At 50.8% G+C, this 10,219-nt stretch overlaps 1 long non-coding RNA gene across 1 annotated transcript; it reads right to left on the bottom strand.

Moving 5' to 3' along the window:
* Positions 1–7,354: 7,354 nt before the first annotated feature.
* On the bottom strand, positions 7,355–9,112 carry LOC127910836 (uncharacterized). Its single transcript, XR_008076297.1, has 3 exons — positions 9,012–9,112; positions 7,647–7,793; positions 7,355–7,450 (listed from the first exon to the last, which is right to left on the bottom strand). It is a non-coding gene; the product is annotated as an uncharacterized LOC127910836 (long non-coding RNA).
* Positions 9,113–10,219: the final 1,107 nt, after the last annotated feature.

The following is a 10,219-nucleotide window of genomic DNA, read 5'->3' as shown; positions in this document are numbered from 1 at the left end:
TTAAAAAAAAGCTTTTGTCTAACCTACATAACATTCTAACCTCCTCATATAGTATACCATACACCAATAGTCTATTAATTACATCTAGAAATAGTCTATTAATTACATCTAGAAATAGTATATTAATTACATCTAGAAATAGTCTATGAAAAAATAGATTTGACCCACTGTTTTCCTTTAGGGTTTAACCATCAACAGCTGTAATATTAGTTAAGTCTGAGAAATCCCTTTATAACACTTGGTGACAACAGCTAATGTATGAGGGGGCTTTCTAAAATACAATACCACGTCTGGTAATTGGATGCTTGATCAAATACAGTCCTTTACTACCCACCTACAATTCAGACAACAGTTACTGCAATATGTCCAAACATGTACTTGAGCATTAATGTAGCAGCATATACCAGGCAGGTTATCTGGACATTAGCAGAATTCATCCTTATTTCTTTAAAGGTCTTTTGTTTGCACTTGTCTGGTAAATATTTAAGCTGATGCCAAGTGTGTGCCTGTGTGTACATGGAGAGGGGCGGGTATTGCGACTGCGTGTGTGTGTGTGTGTGTGTGTGTGTGTGTGTGTGTGTGTGTGTGTGTGTGTGTGTGTGTGTGTGTGTGTGTGTGTGTGTATGCCTGTTTGTGTGAGGGGTGTGTGCTGGTCAGGTGTATGAGCCATGCTACCTGCCAGCTGTCTGGGGGTCCCCTGTCCCCTGTCCCCAGTCCCCTGCCCCCTGTCCCCTGTCCCCAGTCCCTTATCCCCTTCCTAATCAGGGTTAGCTCTGGGAGAAGAGATGCATTGTTCTCCTCACAGCAGACATGACCAGGAGGAGAGGAGAAGAGGAGGTGACAGCCCTGCCATCTGCTGTATGGGAGCCCCTCCTCCACCATAATCATCACAAATGGCACCCTATTCCCTATGTAGTGCACTACTTTTGACCAGGGCCCATAGAGAATAGGGTGCCATTTGCGACACTGGCCAGGACTAACCAACACCAACCCCCTATAGTCCGAGATGCCCTGCATTCTTCACACACATGCTGCTTAGGGGGATGCTGCCAAGGCCCTAGAATCAGATGGCCTGGCTGAGAGAGGGATGTGGCTGAGAGAGGGGGGTGCTGCCTAGGCCCTAGAATCAGATGGCCTGGCTGAGAGAGGGATGTGGCTGAGAGAGGGGGATGCTGCCTAGGCCCTAGAATCAGATGGCCTGGCTGAGAGAGGGATGTGGCTGAGAGAGGGGGATGCTGCCTAGGCCCTAGAATCAGATGGCCTGGCAGAGAGAGGGGGATGCTGCCTAGGCCCTAGAATCAGATGGCCTGGCTGAGAGAGGGGGATGCTGCCTAGGCCCTTGAATCAGATGGCCTGGCAGAGAGAGGGGGATGCTGCCAAGGCCCTGGGATCAGCTGGCCTGAATGAGAGAGGGGGATGCTGCCAAAGCCCTAGAATCAGATGGCCTGGCAGAGAGAGGGGGATGCTGCCTCGGCCCTAGGATCAGCTGGCCTGACTGAGAGAGGGGGATACTGCCTCGACCCTAGGATCAGCTGGCCTGGCTGAGAGAGGGGGATGCTGCCTAGGCCCTGGGATCAGCTGGCCTGGCTGAGAGAGGGGGATGCTGCCTCGGCTCTAGGATCAGTTGGCCTGGCTGAGAGAGGTGGATGCTGCCTAGGCTCTAAGATCAGCTGGCCTGGCTGAGAGAGGTGGATGCTGCCATAGCCCTAGGATTAGCTGGCCTGGCTGAGAGAGGGGGATGCTGCCTCGGCCCTAGGATCAGCTGGTCTGGCTGAGAGATGGAGATGTGGCTGAGAGAAGGGGGATGCTGCCTAGGCCCTGGGATCAGCTGGCCTGGCTGAGAGAGGGGGATGCTGCCTAGGCCCTAGGATCAGCTGGCCTGGCTGAGAGAGGGGGATGCTGACTAGGCCCTTGGATCAGCTGGTCTGGCTGAGAGAGGGGGATGCTGCCTAGGCCCTAGGATCAGCTGGCCTGGCTGATAGAGGGGGATGCTGCCTAGGCCCTAGGATTAGCTGGCCTGGCTGAGAGAGGGGGATGCTGCCTTGGCCCTAGGATCAGCTGGCCTGGCTGAGAGAGGGGGATGTGGCTGAGAGAGGGGTATGCTGCCTAGGACCTAGGATCAGCTGACCTGGCTGAGAGAGGGGGATGCTGCCTTGGCCCTAGGGTCAGCTGGTCTGGCTGAGAGATGGGGATGTGGCTGAGAGAAGGGGGATGCTGCCTAGGTCCTGGGATCAGCTGGCCTGGCTGAGAGAGGGGGATGCTGCCTAGACCCTAGGATCAGCTGGCCTGGCTGAGAGAGGGGGATGCTGACTAGGCCCTAGGATCAGCTGGTCTGGCTGAGAGAGAGGGATGCTGCCTAGGCCCTAGGATCAGCTGGCCTGACAGAGAGGGGGATGCTGCCTAGGCCCTAGGATCAGCTGGCCTGGCTGAGAGATGGGGATGCTGCCTAGGCCCTAGGATCAGCTGGTCTGGCTGAGAGACGGGGATGTGGCTGAGAGAAGGGGGATGCTGCCTAGGCCCTAGGATCAGCTGGCCTGGCTGAGAGAGGGGGATGCTGCCTAGGCCCTAGGATCAGCTTGTCTGGCTGAGAGACGGGGATGTGGCTGAGAGAAGGGGGATGCTGCCTAGGCCCTAGGATCAGCTGGCCTGACTGAGAGAGGGGGATGCTGCCTAGGACCTAGGATCAGCTGACCTGGCTGAGAGAGGGGGATGCTGCCTCGGCCCTAGGATCAGCTGGTCTGGCTGAGAGACGGGGATGTGGCTGAGAGAAGGGGGATGCTGCCTAGGTCATGGGATCAGCTGGCCTGGCTGAGAGAGGGGGATGCTGCCTAGACCCTAGGATCAGCTGGCCTGGCTGAGAGAGGGGGATGCTGCCTAGACCCTAGGATCAGCTGGCCTGGCTGAGTGAGGGGGATGCTGACTTGGCCCTTGGATCAGCTGGTCTGGCTGAGAGAGGGGGATGCTGCCTCGGCCCTAGGATCAGCTGGTCTGGCTGAGAGACGGGGATGTGGCTGAGAGAAGGGGATGCTGCCTAGGTCATGGGATCAGCTGGCCTGACTGAGAGAGGGGGATGCTGCCTAGGCCCTAGGATCAGCTGGCCTGGCTGAGAGAGGGGGATGCTGCCTAGGCCCTAGTATCAGCTGGTCTGGCTGAGAGACGGGGATGTGGCTGAGAGAAGGGGGATGCTGCCTAGGCCCTAGGATCAGCTGGCCTGGCTGAGAGAGGGGGATGCTGCCTAGGCCCTAGGATCAGCTGGTCTGGCTGAGAGACGGGGATGTGGCTGAGAGAAGGGGGATGCTGCCTAGGCCCTAGGATCAGCTGGCCTGACTGAGAGAGGGGGATGCTGCCTAGGACCTAGGATCAGCTGACCTGGCTGAGAGAGGGGGATGCTGCCTCGGCCCTAGGATCAGCTGGTCTGGCTGAGAGACGGGGATGTGGCTGAGAGAAGGGGGATGCTGCCTAGGTCATGGGATCAGCTGGTCTGGCTGAGAGAGGGGGATGCTGCCTAGACCCTAGGATCAGCTGGCCTGGCTGAGAGAGGGGGATGCTGCCTCGGCCCTGGGATCAGCTGGCCTGGCTGAGAGAAGGGGGATGCTGCCTCGGCCCTGGGATCAGCTGGCCTGGCTGAGAGAAGGGGGATGCTGCCTCGGCCCTGGGATCAGCTGACCTGGCTGAGAGAGGGGGATGCTGCCTCGGCCCTGGGATCAGCTGGCCTGGCTGAGAGAGGGGGATGCTGCCTCGGCCCTGGGATCAGCTGGCCTGGCTGAGAGAAGGGGGATGCTTGTGGCTGATAAAGGGATGAACTTGTGCCTCTAACATACATAGAGACACCTGGAAGCACTTGATTTTCAGTTATAGACTATGTACTTTTAGCCAGGATTTGTCTTTAGAGTGATTGTGTTTATGACAAGCCTCAACTTGCGGACTCTCGATCCTTATCTCGTCTGAAACACCCAGACATCATCATCATCTCCTTGTGTATTTACATCCTGGTTCAGTTGGATGGCAGTTGAGGGCCAACTGTTGTTGCAACGTACATTCTTTCAGCCTGTATCAAATGAAATGTTATTGGTCCTGCACACATATTTTGCAGATGTTATCGCAGGTGTTGTGACATGCTCATGTTTCTCGCTCCAACAGTGCATCAATACCTAGCTAACAACACAAAACAATATCCTGCTGTAGCTCAGTTGGTAGAGCATGGCGCTTGTAACGCCAGGGTAGTGGGTTCGATTCCCGGGACCACCCATACGTAGAATGTATGCACACATGACTGTAAGTCGCTTTGGATAAAAGCGTCTGCTAAATGGCATATATTATTATTATTTATATTAATATACACTAGATGACCTACACTTGTGCAGGTCATCTAGTGGTTAGAGCGTTGGGTCAGTAACTGGCAGGTTGTTGGATCGAATCCCCGAGCTGACAAGGTAGAAATCTGTCGTTCTGCCCCCTGAACAAGGCCGTTAACCCACTGTTCCCTGGGTACCGTGGATGTGTGGGAAGACAAGACAAAACAAATGGAAAATGAAAGGTGGATTGGCGATGGCTAGAATTTCAATTTTATTTTTTTAATTTGACCTTTATTTAACCAGGCAAGTCAGTTAAGAACAAATTCTTATTTTCAATGACGGCCTGGGAACAGTGGGTTAACTGCCTGTTCAGGGGCAGAACGACAGATTTGTACCTTGTCAGCTCGGGGGTTTGAACTCACAACCTTCCGGTTACTAGTCCAACGCTCTAACCACTAGACTACCCTGCCGTCGACCGCCGAACGTCATCCCGAACAAGGTGAGGGACCGACTTCGGAGGAAGTTGTGACAGTACCAATTGAACAAATATACTGTATGTGCTTATAGTGCCCTATCAACTTAAGCCTTAAACCTTAAATGGTTGAGCATTTTCCCATGTCTTTTTGGTCTGTTTTGCCCTGTAGTCACTGCCAGCCTGTGTTAATGCTTCGAACGTACAAAGCTCTCCCTCGCCCTCCATTTTGCAAATCTGACCATAAATCTATCCTCCTGATTCATGCTTACAAGCAGAAAATAAACGTAAGGTACCAGTGACTCAGTCAATACAGTGGAAGTGGTTAGAGGATGCAGATGCTAAGCTACAGGACTGTTTTGCTAGCAGACTGGAATATGTTCCGGGACTCATCCGATGGCATTGAGGAGTATACCACATCAGAACCTGTGATCTACCTGGACAGACGACCACCTCCATCGGAACCTGTTAATTAATGGGCCATAGAGCCTGGCTTAATCTCTGTCAACTACCTGGACAAGCCACTAGAACCATCAGAACCTGTTAATTAATGGGCCATAGAGCCTGGCTTAATCTCTGTCAACTACCTGGACAAGCCACTAGAACCATCAGAACCTGTTAATTAATGGGCCATAGAGCCTGGCTTAATATCTGTCAACTACCTGGACAAGCCACTAGAACCATCAGAACCTGTTAATTAATGGGCCATAGAGCCTGGCTTAATCTCTGTCAACTACCTGGACAGGCCACTAGAACCATCAGAACCTGTTAATTAATGGGCCATTGGGCCTGGCTTAATCTCTGTCAACTACCTGGACAAGCCACTAGAACCATCAGAACCTGTTAATTAATGGGCCATAGAGCCTGGCTTAATCTCTGTCAATTACCTGGACAAGCCACTAGAACCATCAGAACCTGTTAATTAATGGGCCATAGAGCCTGTCTTAATCTCTGTCAACTACCTGGACAAGCCACTAGAACCATCAGAACCTGTTAATTAATGGGCCATTGGGCCTGGCTTAATCTCTGTCAACTACCTGGACAGGCCACAAGAACCATCTCAACTCCAGCCACTTTAATAATGGGAATTGATGGGAAATGATGTAAATATATCACTAGCCACTTTAAACAATGCTACCTTATATAATGTTACTTACCCTACATTATTCATCTCATATGCATACGTATATACTGTACTCTATATCATCGACTGCATCCTTATGTAATACCTGTATCACTAGCCACTTTAACTATGCCACTTTGTTTACATACTCATCTCATATGTATATACTGTACTCGATACCATCTACTGTATCTTGCCTATGCTGCCCTGTACCATCACTCATTCATATATCCTTATGTACATATTCGTTATCCCCTTACACTGTGTATAAGACAGTAGTTTTGGAATTGTTAGTTAGATTACTTGTTGGTTATCACTGCATTGTCGGAACTAGAAGCACAAGCATTTCGCTACACTCGCATTAACATCTGCTAACCATGTGTATGTGACAAATAAAATGTGATTTGATTTGATTTGAATCTCTGTCAACTACCTGGACAGGCCACTAGAACCATCTCAATGTGTTAATTAATGGGCCATTGGGCCTGGCTTAATCTCTGTCAACCTTAGAAGTAAAATTAATTTCTATGTTCGTTATCTCGCGCATCCTGTTAAATTCTACCAGATTCTCTCAGCCTACAAACTAAATCTGCCCACGGGAGATTAGGCCTGGTTTAGGCCTGGTTTCACTGAGGCAGTAGCAGCACAATGCAGTCTATGAGCATTGTGGGTGTGACCGGCCTTGTGTTGGGAGGTGGAACACACCAGGCCAAGCACTCCACTCCCTTTGTTTCACTGCTACAGGAGGAAATGGATACATTCCTGACATTACCATGTCCATGGGGGCTACCACTAACACCCCCCCCCCCCAGCCAAGAGAGGGGGAAGAGGAGAGTGAGGGGGGGAGGGGAAGAGGAGAGAGAGCGAGGGGAAGAGGTGGAGGGAGAGGGGAGAGAGTGGAAGAGGGGGAGAGAGAGGGGAAGGGGGGGAGAGGGGGAGGGGAAGAGGTGGAGGAAGAGGGAAGAGAGTGGAAGAGGGGGAGAGAGAGGGGGAAGAGGGGGAGAGAGTGTGGAAGGGGAGGGGGAAGAGAGAGGGGAAGGGGAGAGAATGTGGAAGGAGAGGGGGAAGAGAGAGGGGAAGGGGAGGGGGAAGAGAGGGAGAGAGAGGAGAAGGGGAGGGGAGGGGGAGAGAGAGCATTGCACACCTGCATTGCTTGCTGTTTGGGGTTTTAGGCTGGGTTTCTGTACAGCACTTTGAGAGATCAGCTGATGTACGAAGGGCTATATAAATACATTTCATTTGATTTGAGAGGGGAGGGGGAGAGATTGTGGAAGGGGAGGGGGAAGATGGGGAGAGAGAGAAATCATGAGAAAACGAAAAGGTAATTCCTTGACAAATTGGAAAGTATTAACTGAAAACAGCGAACTAGAATGCTACTCATCCCTAAACAGAGAGTACACAGTGGCAGAATACCTGACCACTGTGACTGACCCTAAACAGAGAGTACACAGTGGTAGAATACCTGACCACTGTGACTGACCCTAAACAGAGAGAACACAGTGGCAGAATACCTGACCACTGTGACTGACCCTAAACAGAGAGTACACAGTGGCAGAATACCTGACCACTGTGACTGACCCTAAACAGAGAGTACACAGTGGCAGAATACCTGACCACTGTGACTGACCCTAAACAGAGAGTACATAGTGGCAGAATACCTGACCACTGTGACTGGCCCTAAACAGAGAGTACATAGTGGCAGAATACCTGACCACTGTGACTGACCCTAAACAGAGAGTACATAGTGGCAGAATACCTGACCACTGTGACTGACCCTAAACAGAGAGAACACAGTGGCAGAATACCTGACCACTGTGACTGACCCTAAACAGAGAGAACACAGTGGCAGAATACCTGACCACTGTGACTGACCCTAAACAGAGAGTACACAGTGGCAGAATACCTGACCACTGTGACTGACCCTAAACAGAGAGTACACAGTGGCAGAATACCTGACCACTGTGACTGACCCTAAACAGAGAGTACATAGTGGCAGAATACCTGACCACTGTGACTGGCCCTAAACAGAGAGTACATAGTGGCAGAATACCTGACCACTGTGACTGACCCTAAACAGAGAGTACATAGTGGCAGAATACCTGACCACTGTGACTGGCCCTAAACAGAGAGTACACAGTGGCAGAATACCTGACCACTCTGACTGACCCTAAACAGAGAGTACATAGTGGCAGAATACCTGACCACTGTGACTGACCCTAAACAGAGAGTACATAGTGGCAGAATACCTGACCACTGTGACTGACCCTAAACAGAGAGTACATAGTGGCAGAATACCTGACCACTGTGACTGGCCCTAAACAGAGAGTACATAGTGGCAGAATACCTGACCACTGTGACTGACCCTAAACAGAGAGTACATAGTGGCAGAATACCTGACCACTGTGACTGGCCCTAAACAGAGAGTACACAGTGGCAGAATACCTGACCACTCTGACTGACCCTAAACAGAGAGTACATAGTGGCAGAATACCTGACCACTGTGACTGACCCTAAACAGAGAGTACACAGTGGTAGAATACCTGACCACTGTGACTGTCCCTAAACAGAGAGGACACAGTGGCAGAATACCTGACCACTGTGACTGACCCTAAACAGAGAGTACACAGCGGCAGAATACCTGACCACTGTGACTGACCCTAAACAGAGAGTACACCGTGGCAGAATACCTGACCACTGTGACTGACCCTAAACAGAGAGTGGCAGAATACCTGACCACTGTGACTGACCCTAAACAGAGAGTACACCGTGGCAGAATACCTGACCACTGTGACTGACCCTAAACAGAGAGTACACAGTGGCAGAATACCTGACCACTGTGACTGACCCTAAACAGAGAGTACATAGTGGCAGAATACCTGACCACTGTGACTGACCCTAAACAGAGAGTACATAGTGGCAGAATACCTGACCACTGTGACTGACCCTAAACAGAGAGAACACAGTGGCAGAATACCTGACCACTGTGACTGACCCTAAACAGAGAGTACATAGTGGCAGAATACCTGACCACTGTGACTGACCCTAAACAGAGAGTACACCGTGGCAGAATACCTGACCACTGTGACTGACCCTAAACAGAGAGTACACAGTGGCAGAATACCTGTCCACTGTGACTGACCCTAAACAGAGAGTACACAGTGGCAGAATACCTGACCACTGTGACTGACCCTAAACAGAGAGTACACAGTGGCAGAATACCTGACCACTGTGACTGACCCTAAACAGAGAGTACACAGTGGCAGAATACCTGACCACTGTGACTGACCCTAAACAGAGAGGACACCGTGGCAGAATACCTGACCACTGTGACTGACCCTAAACAGAGAGTACACAGTGGCAGAATACCTGACCACTGTGACTGACCCTAAACAGAGAGTGGCAGAATACCTGACCACTGTGACTGACCCTAAACAGAGAGTACACAGTGGCAGAATACCTGACCACTGTGACTGACCCTAAACAGAGAGTACATAGTGGCAGAATACCTGACCACTGTGACTGACCCTAAACAGAGAGAACACAGTGGCAGAATACCTGACCACTGTGACTGACCCTAAACAGAGAGTACATAGTGGCAGAATACCTGACCACTGTGACTGACCCTAAACAGAGAGTACATAGTGGCAGAATACCTGACCACTGTGACTGACCCTAAACAGAGAGTACATAGTGGCAGAATACCTGACCACTGTGACTGACCCTAAACAGAGAGTACACAGTGGCAGAATACCTGACCACTGTGACTGACCCTAAACAGAGAGTACACAGTGGCAGAATACCTGACCACTGTGACTGACCCTAAACAGAGAGTACACAGTGGCAGAATACCTGACCACTGTGACTGACCCTAAACAGAGAGTACACCGTGGCAGAATACCTGACCACTGTGACTGACCCTAAACAGAGAGTACACAGCGGCAGAATACCTGACCACTGTGACTGACCCTAAACAGAGAGTACACCGTGGCAGAATACCTGACCACTGTGACTGAACCAAACTTAAGGAAAGCTTTGACTATGTACAGACTCAGTGAGCATTGCTATTGAGAAAGGCCGCCATAGGCAGACCTGGCAATGAGGTGGAAATTGAGCTGCACTTCCTAACCTCCTGCCAAATGTATGACCATATTAGAGACACATATTTCCCTCAGATTACACAGATCCACAAAGAATTTGAAAACCAACTTAGATTTTGATAAACTCCCATATCTACTGGGTGAAATTCCACAGTGTTCCATCACAGCAGCAAGATTTGTGACCTGTTGCCACGAGAAAAGGGCAAACAGTGAAGAACAAACACCATTGTAA

This window comes from Oncorhynchus keta, chromosome 22 (assembly GCF_023373465.1).
Source record: "Oncorhynchus keta strain PuntledgeMale-10-30-2019 chromosome 22, Oket_V2, whole genome shotgun sequence".
NCBI lineage: Eukaryota > Metazoa > Chordata > Actinopteri > Salmoniformes > Salmonidae > Oncorhynchus > Oncorhynchus keta.
Note: the sequence above shows the minus strand (reverse complement) of the source record. Positions and strands in the feature narration are given on the sequence as shown.